Source organism: Geotrypetes seraphini, chromosome 5 (assembly GCF_902459505.1).
Source record: "Geotrypetes seraphini chromosome 5, aGeoSer1.1, whole genome shotgun sequence".
NCBI classification, from domain to species: domain Eukaryota; kingdom Metazoa; phylum Chordata; class Amphibia; order Gymnophiona; family Dermophiidae; genus Geotrypetes; species Geotrypetes seraphini.
In genome coordinates this window covers 63814169-63827665 of record NC_047088.1, presented here as the reverse complement: position 1 = coordinate 63827665, position 13497 = coordinate 63814169, and the positions used below count along the sequence as shown (strand labels likewise).

General features: G+C 45.9%; 1 protein-coding gene across 2 annotated transcripts in view; it reads right to left on the bottom strand.

Moving 5' to 3' along the window:
• LOC117361296 (interleukin-20 receptor subunit alpha-like) overlaps window positions 1-10160 on the bottom strand; it is a 70755-nt gene extending 60595 nt beyond the window's left edge. For both annotated transcript variants that reach the window (XM_033946446.1, XM_033946445.1), the window contains exon 1: window positions 10067-10160. The gene's annotated coding sequence lies outside the window, so the exon portion shown is untranslated. The remainder of the gene's footprint in view (window positions 1-10066) is intronic.
• Window positions 10161-13497: the final 3337 nt, after the last annotated feature.

Sequence of the window (13497 nt, the reverse complement as noted above, 5' to 3'; positions counted from 1 at the left end):
CATACATAATTCCTTTTAAGCACACATTAATAGAGAGCACATATTGCTATTTCTGATCAAATAAATTCAGGAAAATAATTCTCGATTCGAACTACAGAACCTTGAATCATTCCTTAAAGTGGGATATTAATTAATTTAATTCTCCTCATATTCTCAGCTAAATGAAACAAATCTCATTTCTGTTCTCTTGCAACTAAAAATTGTTGTAATTGTATAGGATCCCAGAAAGCATACTCAATATCTTGTAACTTAACCAGACATTTACAGGGAAATTTCAGGTAAAAGGATGCCTCCAGGGCCAAAACTCTATCCTTCAATTTCAGAAATTATTTCCTCCTCGTTTGGGTGGTCCTGGATACATCTGGAAAAATCCTAACCAAATCCCCACAAAATTTCATTAACCTGTTTTTAAAGTAAAGTCTCATTATCAACATTTTGTCCATCTCACTCAAGCACATTATTACCAGGGTGGATCGACTCTGAATCACATCCTGTGTATCTTCCGAAAATTCAGTCAGATTTACCTCTGGTGTGATCAGATGGTCCACCTCCTGGGCAGATTCAACTTTTTTTGGAGGAATATAGTAATCATTATTTATAGGAAAATTCTCCGCATTGGCCATTCCCAGTACAGTGGTGCCTCGCATAACGGACGCCTCGCACAGCGAACGCTGCGCACAACGAACTTTATGTCTTGATCCGTACAACGAACTTCGTTTCACACAACGAAGTCGCCCGAGCTGCATCCTTCCGCGCAGGCACTGCGCTTAACTGCCCTCTCACCGCCTGGTTCCCTCTTGCCCCCCCGACTCCCCGACACGATCGGGGCAAAAAGGAGCCCAAGCCCTCTTGCCCCGCCGATTCCCCAACTCCCCACACAATATCGGGCCAGGAGGGAGCCCAAGTCCTCCTGGCCACGGCGACCCCCTAACCCCACCCTGCACTACATTACGGGCAGGAGGGATCCCAGGCCCTCCTGCCCTCGACGCAAACCCCCCCTCCCCCCAACGACCGCCCCCCCCAAGAACCTCCGACCGCCCCCCCAGCCGACCCGCGACCCCCCTGGCCGACCCCCACGACACCCCCAACCCCCTTCCCCGTACCTTTCTGTAGTTGGCCGGACAGACGGGAGCCAAACCCGCCTGTCCGGCAGGCAGCCAACGACGGAATGAGGCCGGATTGGCCCATCCGTCCCAAAGCTCCGCCTACTGGTGGGGCCTAAGGCACCTGGGCCAATCAGAATAGGCCCGGGAGCCTTAGGTCCCTCCTGGGGGCGGGGCCTGAGGCACATGGGCCCAACCCGACCATGTGCCTCAGGCCCTGCCCCCAGGAGGGACCTAAGGCTCCCGGGCCTATTCTGATTGGCCCAGGCGCCATAGGCCCCACCAGTAGGCGGAGCTTTGGGACGGATGGGCCAATCCGGCCTCATTCCGTCGATGGCTGCCTGCCGGACAGGCGGGTTTGGCTCCCGTCTGTCCGGCCAACTACAAAAAGGTACGGGGAAGGGGGTTGGGGGTGTCGTGGGGGTCGGCCAGGGGGGTCGCGGGTCAGCTGGGGGGGCGGTCGGAGGTTCTTGGGGGGGGGCGGTCGGTGGGGGGGGGGGGGGGTGGCGTCGAGGGCAGGAGGGCCTGGGATCCCTCCTGCCCGTAATGTAGTGCAGGGTGGGGTTAGGGGGTCGCCGTGGCCAGGAGGACTTGGGCTCCCTCCTGGCCCGATATTGTCGGGGAGTTGGGGAATCGGCGGGGCAAGAGGGCTTGGGCTCCCTTTTGCCCCGATCGGGTGGGGGAGTCGGGGGGGCAAGAGGGCTTGAGCTCCCTTTTGCCCCGATCGTGTCGGGGAGTCGGGGGGGCAAGAGGGCTTGAGCTCCCTCTTGCCCCGATCGTGTCGGGGAGTCGGGGGGGCAAGAGGGCTTGAGCTCCCTCTTGCCCCGATCGTGTCGGGGAGTCGGGGGGGCAAGAGGGCTTGAGCTCCCTCTTGCCCCGATCGTGTCGGGGGTGCCAGGGACCACACGGAGTCACCCACCGTACCACCCGATTCGGGTAAGCGCAGGTATCGGTGGGTGGCTTATTTGCGGGGGGGTGCCTTATTTTACATTTTTTTCTAAAAAGGGGGGGCTGTCTTATTTGATGGCCCTGCCTTATCATCGGGGAAACACGGTAGAAAAAAAAAAAAAAATGAACAGTTAAGTCCCAGTTTTTGCCGCTGAGACTCTGCCCTCTCACTGTAAAATTAGACTCTACTTAGTCTGTCTTTAAATTTAAAAAATGTGTGTTGTTTTAAAAAACAATTATGTTTTTAGATGTATCTAAATAAAAATAATAACCAAAAATTTATCTTTTTTAATGTTATCTTAGCATATTTTATGCTACAGAACGAATTATTTTTTTTAACATGTATTGTTATGGGAAAACGCGTTTCACATAACGAACTTTTCGCATAACAAACTTGCTCCTGGAACGAATTAAGTTCGTTGTGTGAGGCACCACTGTACTTCTTTAAAAAACTTCCTTAATAAGATTTCAGGTGACAATAAATGAGTTACTGGAAAATTGACCAAGCGGAGATTTTTCACTCTATTCATATTCTCCATAGCTTCAATTTTAGAATGTATCACTGTAGAATCTTTAACAGCTGATACCGAGACAGCTTATTACATTGAGTTTCAATAGTATTTAATCGTTTATCCAAACAAACTAAGTTAGAATCCACATTTTCTAATTTAGAAGAAACTGACTGAGAAAAGTCCCCCATTTGTTTCATTGTTACCCTGAGATACCCTTCAACACTAGTTATTCCTAACCATAAGTCCTTTAAAGTAATATCCTGTGTTTCCTCTGTTCGTGGATTTTCTTCCACTCCTCCAGAAAAAAATCAATGGTTTAGGTATTTCAGCATAAACTAGTTTACTTGTCTGAGTAGGTGAAGGGGAGGAGTCCGTTCGAGGGGACTTATTGAAGCTCCTGACAAAGAAGATTCAACATTTAATGGTACAACTCATGGATTATCAGTTACTAATGTTAAATGTCTATCCATGGGACCGGATACTACTGGGGTTGAGCTTTTGGGTTTTATTTTTCTTTTCCCCATATTTCAAACAAGCATAATAAGGAATTTATAAGATAGATAATACTACCAGCCAGCTCCAGCTCCCGGACTTCTTGTGACTCCAAGGGGCTCCCAGCCCCTTGGGAGCCCCTTCGGCCACGCCCTGCAGCCGCTCGGCTGCTGCCGCAACCGCGGCGGCGGCTTCCTTTTAAACTGTAGAAGACTGTAGGAGACGGACCCGATGACGTCAGGGGGGTCCGTCTCTGTCACTGCCTGTCAGCGTTGGTGGAAAACGAGCAGGAACCGCTGCTGCAGGAGGCCGGGACCAAGAACACAGCCCCTCTGCCAATATCCACCCGGTCAGCTCAGGCTCCCCTGAAAAATATTTTTTATGCTCCACTGGAATAATATGCATAGTGGTGGAGAGAAGATGCATTTGTTTGTGGGCTGATTTTGAATGGATGTTTGTTATGTATATTATGTATGTGATTGTCTTAGAGCAGGGGTGCCCAACACGTCGATCGCGATCGACCAGTAGCTCAGGAAGGCAACGTGAGTCGATCGCTAGACTCGTGTTGCCGTCCTGATCTACCGGGCCGATCAGCCTTCCCTAGGGCCTTTTAGCTGGGCGGTCCACCCAGCTGTCATCTGCTGCCGCCGCTACTGAACATTAAAAAAAAACCCGGATTGGAGATTTCAGCCCTTAGCGAACTTATGCTCCGGGCTCTAACGTGTGCGTGCCGGCTTCTCTTCTCTTCCCTCCGAAACCGGAAGTTATGTCCGGGGGGGGGGGGGGGGAGGACGGCACGCACATGTTGAGAGCCCTGAAGCAAGCGTTCGCTACGGGCTAAGGCGGGAGACAGGTTAGTGAAGCATTTCCTCTTCTTGCTGCTGGGTCCTGCCTACTTTCTGTTTCCGCGAAGGCAGGACCCGGCAGCATTTCCCCCAATAGGTCGATTGCGATGCTGGTCGGCCGAAGCAGGGACAGCTTGGGGCGGCGTCGGCTTTCGGGCCTATTATTGGTGGCAGTTTGGGTCCTGGTCCCGATGGCAGTTTGGTCCCCGTTGGCAGTGGCAGTGGCTTGGGGGAGGGCAGGGAGAAAGAAAGAAAAAGGGCAGGCAGGTAAGACAGAAGGAAAGAAGAGAAACAGAAAAAAAAGAAAGGGAGGCAGAGAGAAAGAAAGGGAAGGGAGAGAAGAAGGAAAAGTTGGGGAGGGAATGAGGTTTGGAGGAGAGGAAGCATACAGGCTAAAAGAAGGGAAGAAAGATTGGATGCACAGTCAGAAGAAGAAAGTGCAACCAGAGACTCATGAAATCACCAGACAAGGTAGGAAAAATTATTTTATTTTAAAATTTAGTGATCAAAATGTGTCTGAATTTATATCTGCTGTCTATATTTTACACTAAGGTCCCCTTTTACTAAACCACAATAGAGGTTTTTAGCACAGGGAGCCTTTGAGCGTCGAGAGCAGCGCTGGGCATTCAGCGCAGCTCCCTGTACTAAAACTGCTATCGTGGTTTAGTAAAAAGGGAGGGGGGTATATTTGTCTATTTTTGTATGGTTGTTACTGAGGTGATAGTGCATAGAGTCATCTGCTTTGACCTCTTTGAAAAACCCTGGAATAAGAATGATAATTAACATTTTCTATGTGTACAGTGTGCTTTGTGTTTTTTTAAAATTTTATTGTTGGTAGATCATTTTGACTTGGTCATTTTAAAAGTAGCTCGCAAGCCCAAAAAGTGTGGGCACCCCTGTCTTAGAGGATTTAGTTGTTTTCAAGACCAGAAAAAGGAAGAATATATACCAGTTATATATTTTTAGTGCTGAGAGTGTGTTATTTTGGTTGGACTCAATCCATGAAATGGGTGTTCTCCTGATTTATAAAGTTGATGGTGGATTGGACAACATGGCAGGGACTCAGGTTGCTCAATCTGTCCATTACAAATCAAAAAAAGAAAAAATAATTACATTAAATAGTCTTATGAAATGTTAATTACTAGATTTGCTTCAGAAAATCTGTTCCCTTTCTCAAGCTTTTTATCGTCCTATTTCTCTACTCCCTTCCCTTTTCATCAATGGACGGCAAAACACAATCTTGATAGCGTAAACTACAATTAAACAGTAAATCTCTACAATTACAACTAATACCTCTGACTGCATCAAAGGAGGCACATTATCGTTTCATAATGCCTGGCTGATGAGCTAACAGTTTCATGCATCGGATGACAGAGATAGGCATTATGGGATGTGAATTCCCTGCAAGGGATTTAGAGCAATGCAAAAACTAGGTCATCCTAGAAAACCATAGATCCGTTCCCTGAATTCCAAAGCTCTGTTTACCCACCAATCTCCAGCCCATGGTCTCTCCACTCCTTTGCAGTTTTGCATAGGCATCTCTCCTCTTTAAGGCTGGTCTTGACTCCCAGTCTCCTCTCACCCAAGTCTAAAGGTGGGTTTCTTCAGAGACAGCCGTCTCCCAGACTCTATGAAACTCTTTATAATTTTCTCGTCTTGTCCCTTTCAGCTAATTCTGGAAGCTCTGCAGCATTAAACCCTCAGCGGCTTGCCTTCTAGACAATGCAACTAAATCCAAATTTATTACAAGTTCAAGATAGTTACTGTATCTGAATGTAACATAATTTCCTGTTCCCCAGAGATCTGCCCAAGATCACAAAGAACTATAATGAACACTCACCTGTAATTACTATGCACAATGCTACATATGTTCCTCCAGCTACATAAATAAATAATCAATTCAAATTTATCTACATTTTCCTCTACTCCTTCTACTGCTCTTAAATCGCAGTATAATATTTAATACTCAGTCCAAAGCATGCATTAAAAAAAGGCAATTGTAACCGCTGTAGAAAATATTTTCATAAGGAAATCAGACTGAGATACCATTTGGGCATTTTTATGAAAGCTTCTTGTTTCCTGGTATTTAAAATAAAATCTGACATTTTGAGTCACTATAATGTGATAACAGCTCATATAAAACAAGACTCTGCCTTGCCAATACACTGGCATATATCAAACTTCACTCAAAACTGGTACACTCTAGTAGGTTATGTACAATTTATTTGTTTACTTTTAAATGCATTTAAAACAAGCTACACAAAACAATGCAAAAAGAAGAAAAAAAAAAACAAAAACCCCACACCACCCATTTAACTGAGTTGGGCCAGAACCCAAGGAGTAGCAACATTCCATACAGAATCCCAAAGAAGCAAGATTCCAGAATCCCAGAGAACAACAGGATTCTAGAATCTCAAAGAGTAGCAACATTCCATGCTATCAATCCAGGGCAAGCAGTGGCTTCCCCATGTCTCTCTCAATAGCAGACTATGGATTTTTCCTCCAGGAACTTGTCCAAACCTTTCTTAAAACCAGCTACACTATCCATTCTTACCACATCCTCTGGCAACGCGTTCTACAGCTTAACTATTCTCTGAGTGAAAAAAATATTTCCTCTTATTGGTTTTAAAAAGTGTTTCGATCTGCTTTACAAAAAGAAGACAATAAATAAATAAACTATAAAACCACAAACTGTGGGCTTGTATGGTGCAGTGGTTAGAACTACAGCCTCAGCATCCTGAGGTTGTGGTTCAAATCCCTCACTGCTCCTTGTGACCCTGGGCAAGTCACTTAATCCCCTCATTGTCCCAGGTACACTAGACAAGAGTTTGAGCCTGCCAGGACAGATAGGGAAATATGATAAAGTACCTGAATGTAAAACAACTTAGGATAAGTGGCATATAAATAAATAAATTTATAACAAATAAGAACTTTCAATCTAAAAGTCCATCTCATTGCCTAGTGCCTTGCTTCCAACAGTGCCAGCCTCACAAGAGTTACAAGTGAACCACCTCTGGAAAAAGCATGGCACAGACTGCAATATATAAATCTATATTCGAGAGTCTTAGAGGCATAGTTGTCAATGTGCACCACTGTTAAAAGATGTATTATTTTATCTCTGACTTGAACCATTTTAATAACTGGGATTAGAAGTAAAATAACAGGTTTTATAAGTAATCCACGTTGATAATTGCACACTCAGTGGTTAGGGATACCAGACATCCGGATATCCTCAAAAACCTGGCACTTTGTCCAGGTTTTGAAAAGCCTCCCGACGTAATTGCGTCAGGAAGGGGCATGCACAGATGCAGCACAATGCGTGCGTGTGATGTCATTGTGTCATGTCCACATATGCGCGGATGCCGTCTGGGGGTGGGGCTGGGGGGCGGAACTGTGCGGTCATGGGGGCGTGGCCATAGGTCTGTATTTTCCCAAAGGAAAATCTGGTAACCCTATCAATGGTGATACTCCATCTAGTCATGCTTTGTTTCTTATCGGTCCCAATGGGGTGCCTCTGAGGTATTGGAGGTAAATATTGACATGATATGAGACACACACTGCTGCCATCGAGTGCGCCACAGAAGGCCAGGATAAAAGGCATATGCAACTACCAGTGGAAAAGTATTGGGATCAGGCTGGGAAGTTGCCTGAAAAGAGAAGAGGAGGAATAAGAGAAAGTGAGGGAGTGCTGAGAGGAATTTAGAACAAGAAGGGGTGCTGGGTACAGGGATACATGTTTTGTGGGTTGTAGCTAGTGAAAATATAATTTCATCTGAAAAGAAGCTATCACCTCTACAGCTGGGTTTTCCTAATTGAGGTTTGCCAGTTTTTTACATCCATATTAGGAAATGGTAGCAAACGACATAAAGGAGAGGCCTTGGCATTATCCGGTTCTGTGCGTAGATACCATGACTTAAACTTCTGGAATGAGAAAAAAAAAAAAAGCTATAGAAACAGATCTAATCCAATTTAATCTTAAAATTAGACATTGCATTCCTAGTGATTCATAGCAATTCCAAGAATACATAATGCACAGGGCTACCACATGCTTAAACCATGCTATTAGTAAACACACTATTGCCTCTAATGAAAGCTGCTATAATGTGCATTAATGTGTGCTCCCACATTAGCATGTGCGAGCACTCTTCTATAAATCCAGCCCATAATGCATCATTGACCACCATGGGCTCCGTTTAGGAAAGTGCGCTAGCGGTTTTAGCGCACACACCGGATTAGCATGCTATAGCGTGCACTAGGGGAAATCTACCACCTGCCCAAAAGGAGGCGGTAGCGGCCAGCGCGCACTATTCTACGCGTTAAGGCCCTAGTGCACCTATGTAAAAGGAGCCCCAAATGCAGACAAAAACTGAAAGACAGACTGAATTCTATTACCATAAACTACATTATTTTTTTTTTTGTTGTTTAAATTATTAATTTTATAAAAACACATCTTACAGTATGTGTAACAGATTATTCATTAACTAGTGTTTAAGCCCGTTACATTAACGGGTGCTAGAATATATGGCTGGCTGTCTTTCTTTATTTATTTATGTCTCTCTCCCTGCTCCTGTCTCTTTCTTCCTTTCTGTCTGTCTCTCTCCCTCCTGCAATTTTTCACTCTCTTTCCCTGGCACCCTTTGTATGTCTGTCTTTCTTTCTGTCTCTCTTTGGTCCCCTGTCTGTCTTTATTTCTGTCTGTCTCTCTCCCTAGCCTCCTTTGTCTGTCTGTATTTCTTTCTGTGTCTCCCCCCCCCCCCACACACACACACCCCACTTTCCTTTGCAGAAGCAGCAGTGATATTTTCCTTCCCCTCCAGATCCCTGTGAAGTAGTAGCAGCATTTCCCCCCACCCACCCCCCCAATCCCTTCTCTTCCCCCCCCCCCACTTTCCTTTGCATAAGCAGCAGTGGTATTTCCCTTCCCTTCCAGGTCCCTGCTGAGTAGTAGAAGCATTTCCCCCCACCCCCCATTCCCTTCTCTTACCGTGAGCTGCCCTGCTCCGTTAGGCCCCTCCCCGCGTGCTGGCCTGCTGCTGCTGAAGGTTTTTTTCGGCGACTCCTCCTGTTAAAACTCCCCCCCCCCTTCCCACAACCGCTCCTGTTCAAAGCGGCCTGCTGAGGTTCTCGGCCGGCTGTAATGAACCTCGCAGGCCGCTCTCCAACTCGGTAGCATGTTCCCTCTGACGCGATCGCGTCAGAGGGAACGTGCTACCATGTGGAGAGCGGCCTGAGAGGTTCGCTACAGCCGGCCGCGAACCTCAGCAGGCCGCTTTGAACATGAGCGGTAGCGGCTGTTGCGGGAGGATTGGGGGGGGAGTCGTTGACGTGCAGGCCGCTGTGAACAGGAGCGGCAGCAGGACCATGAGGCGGGAGTGAGCTATTCGGCTTCCCCTATCTGGGGAAACCGCCGTGCCGAGGAGAGCCGGGAGTGAGTTTTTCGACTTCCCCTATTTGGGGAAACCGCCGTGCCAAACTCAGCTGCGCGTCGGGAGTGAGTTGTTCGGCTTCCCCTATCTGGGGAAACCGCCGTGCCGAACTCAGCTGCGCGTGGAGCCGTAGTAAGCGCGGGGCATACTGCACTCTTGGCGGCCACGGACATACGGATCATGGAAGCACGCCGATAAGAATGCGCATGCACCGCCTACAGTTTTATTATATAGATAACATTCTTGAAAAGCACTTATGTACTATACATGAATGCAAAATAAACAATCCCTTCCCCTCCCCTCCCCCCTCTCTGGATTTGTATGTAGAATATGAAATCTTTAATATGGTAGGTACACAGTATTATTAAAGTTAACATAAGAATCTAATGGACCCCAGATTCTTATAAATGTTTGTGATTCATTAATTTTTTTCTGCAAGCATTTTCTCATATTGGTAATACAGACATAGGGTCTCCCACCAAAACGGCATATTTAACCTATCCCGTTGTTCCCAGTTCCTTGTAATCATTTGCAAAGCCCCACCTGTCATAATGAGACCTACATTATTTCCAATCCCTCTTTAGGGTTCATAGGAAGAAATATGCAGTTTTATTTTACTAAAAGAAAATTGTATCCATAAACACCCCAAACTGGTGAAGAAGTGAAGTTCAAGGAGGGGCAACGTTATTTCCACCTTGAAAGAAAAATGAATAGTAACAGGGGTCCTTTCCCTGTCCTACCTTGTCAGTGTCAAATGATTTGTCACTCGCTGTCTCTCTCACAGCATGCCAGCCCTTGCTCCATTCAAGCCAAATCAGCTTTTGCAAGAAATCATGCCTGTTCTCTAGCTACAATGCGTGAGTGTTTTTATGAAGTTCACTTTTCCTGGTTTCCTCTTCCTGTGTAATTCTCTTTTGATCTTCTCAACAGAGACAGTTTGAGATGATCTGCAGTGCCCTCATCAGGCTTACTGCAAAGGAATCATTCCTGTCCGTAGAATGAAGTGGAGCACATAAAAACTACATCAGCAAATAATCAAATATATACAGTTTTTATTTAACTCAATAGTAGCTGGTGGGCCATAAAGTAAAGTAGTGTGATGTTAACACACTCCCCCGGCCCCGCCCCTCCTGCTCAATTTTCCTTCTCCCTTTTGCCTTGCTTTCTCCTCTCTCTGCCCTTTTATTTCTTTTAAAGCAGGGGTGTCCAACCTTTTGGCTTCCCTGGGCCGCATTGGCCGAAAAAAATGTTTCTGGGGCCACACAAATGCGCAAACGCTACAGCAAGACAGAGGAGGGAGCCGGCAAGACGGTAAACACCCGGGGGCAGCAGAGGAAAACACTGCATTGCCCTCGACCGGGGCTGCATGCAGCCCTCGGGCCGCAGGTTGGACACCCCTGTTTTAAAGAATCAGCTCTGTTCTAATTATACCTCTCTGGCTTTGAGATAATAGAGACACATTAGCATAGAGCAGTGGTCCCCCCCCCCCCCCAGCCAGTCAGGTTTTCAAGATATCCCTAATGAATATGCATGAGAGATATTTGCATACGTGTCACTTCCATTATATGCAAATCTCTTTCATGCATATTCATTAGGGATATCTTGAAAACCCGACTGGTTGGGGGGTCCCCAGGACAGGGTTGGGAACCACTGGCATAGAGCTTCCCACTTACATCCTGTCTCCTCTTTTGTAAATTCCAGGCATGGCATTGTAAATAGCATGGTTCAGTTCCTACCAGCAAATACAATGTCTCCAAAAGCTGTATCCTTGGATGACCTGATCTCCCTTAATCCTGCAGTTCAACTTCACCTTCATCACACAGGAAAACCTTCAACCTTAAGCACCACCCCTGCCCTCTGATTCTCATAATTAAACTTAACAATCAAGATCATCACACAAAAATCCTTTAAAAAATCCAGGTTAACAGTGTGTGCTGATGGTTCAAGGAGTTTGTGTGGCTGTCAGAACCTATTGTTTTGTTTTGACTGCAGCTGCTCATTGCCACCCCCAGAAGCTGCTGCCCATTAGGCAGCCGCCTTGCCTAATAGTTGGGCCAGCCTTGTGAGATAGTTATACCAGACAGCTTGCTTGTCCTCCAGAGTACTGTCTTTTTTTCCCCACCCGACCTCATCATCTGGTTATAAGGCACCTGCTGTTAGGCAAAAACCTTTGTTGACCACCAGTGCTGTACCTAGGCCATTCCAGTCCTTGAGAGTCTGAGTCAGGTCAGGTTTTCAGGATATCCACAATAAATATGCATGAGATAGATTTGCATCTCAAGAAGGCAGTGCATGCAAATCCATACATATTCATTGTGGAGGTCCTGAAAACCTGACCTGGCTCCGGCTCTCGAGGACCAGAATTGCCTACCCCTGACCTAGGGTATGTGACACCCGGGGCTGATCATTTTTAACACACCCCTCCCCAATATAAAAAATATTTTTAGTAATTTTATTTATTTTTAAAGCCCGTCCTCCCAAAAGAGCTCAGAACAGGTCACAGTTTAACATTAACAGTGTTACAATATAACATTACATGGGGTTACAACCTCTCCAACCCCATACTGGCGCTGTGGTGTAAACAAATATACAAAAAAGACATTTCTCTGTTAGGTCATAGCTCATACTCGCTGTCTAATACACATTTAAAATCTGACTTATTGTAATCACAAAATAAAATTTTTTCTACCTTTTCTTGTCTGGTCACTTTTATTCAAATCATGTTGGTCCCAGGCTCTGGTTTGTCTTCTGTTAACTCGCTCGCCAGGGTCTCCTACCCATTTGACGTTTCCTTCTCTCTCTGTGCTCACCATCCATCTTCCATCTATGAACATATTCCCTTCCATTGCCATAGCCAACATTTCTGCTTCTTTCCCACTGTCTACCATCTCTCTCTCTCTCCCTGCTTTGTGTCCTGGGTCAAACCTCTCTATTTTCCTCCATGCGGCATCTTTCTCTTCCTCCTCTCCATTATTATGTGCAGCATTTCTTTCTCTCTCCCTTGCACCATCTCTCCCTGCCCTCCACCCTATGTCCAACATTTCTCCTTCTATCTTCTCCTTGCATGTCTCCCAGTGGGAGGGGTCTAAGGCCCTGATTGGTTCAAAATGGAATTTGAGCCAATCAGGACCTTAGGTCCCTCCCACTGCATCCCAGGATGCACTGGAAGAGAGAAAACCCATCATTATGAAGAGGCGGCCCTATTGGTAGGAGGGAGTTGGCTTCCCTCCTGTCAATTTTTCATTGGAAAGTACGGGGGGATGTTCGATGGGGGGTGTCAGTGATGTCAGGGGGTGTCAGTGATATTGGGGGGATGTTGGAGGTAGGGATGTAGAGGCTTCAGGACAGCAGCTCTCTTTGAAGGGGGGCTGAGGGGGGTGATCGGTGGGAGTGAGAGGAATTGCGTTCTCCTTGCCAGTTAGCTGATCCTGGCAGGGGAATCCAGGAACCAACAAAACTGGCTCAGCTGATCGGGATTCCCCTGCCGCAATCAGCTGATAGGAAGACAATAATAAACTGTATACTAAAGCACTTGTTAATAACCAAGTCTTCAGTAATTTACAAAACCATAAATAGGATCCCTCTATCCTAAATCAAATTGGAAAGGGGTACAGCTCCAAAGAGTCAGGTCTCATGTGCTTATTTATTTATTGGGATTTATTAACCACCTTTATGAAGAGATTCACCCAAGGTGGTGTACAGCAGGCACAAACAGAAGGACCCTCTCCACAGGATGAAGACTCACACAAACAGTGAAGATGACCAAAAAGTGCTGCAGTGCTTTGTTTTCCAAACTCAACATACTCAATAGGAACATGTTTCAGCCCTATGGCCTACATGTGGAGTCTCTATGTATTTGTGAAAGTTTGTTTAAGTTTCTTTATTTAATGGTACCTGACTGTAAAAGTGCTAATATTACAATCTTGTAAGAAAATGTTCTTGTAAGAAAAAGATTTGTGTGTTTTACATGATATAATCTTACATACTCAAAAGTCAACATAAAAACTTACGATTTTCTTAACAGCATAACAGTAATAAAAAGGCCAAATATAAACAAAAATACAATGAATGAGGTGGAGGTGTGGCCTAGCAGTTAGAATCACTTTCTCAGCACCCTGAGGTTGTGAGCTCAATCTTAGCCTGCTCCTTTTCACCCTGGGCAAGTCACTTA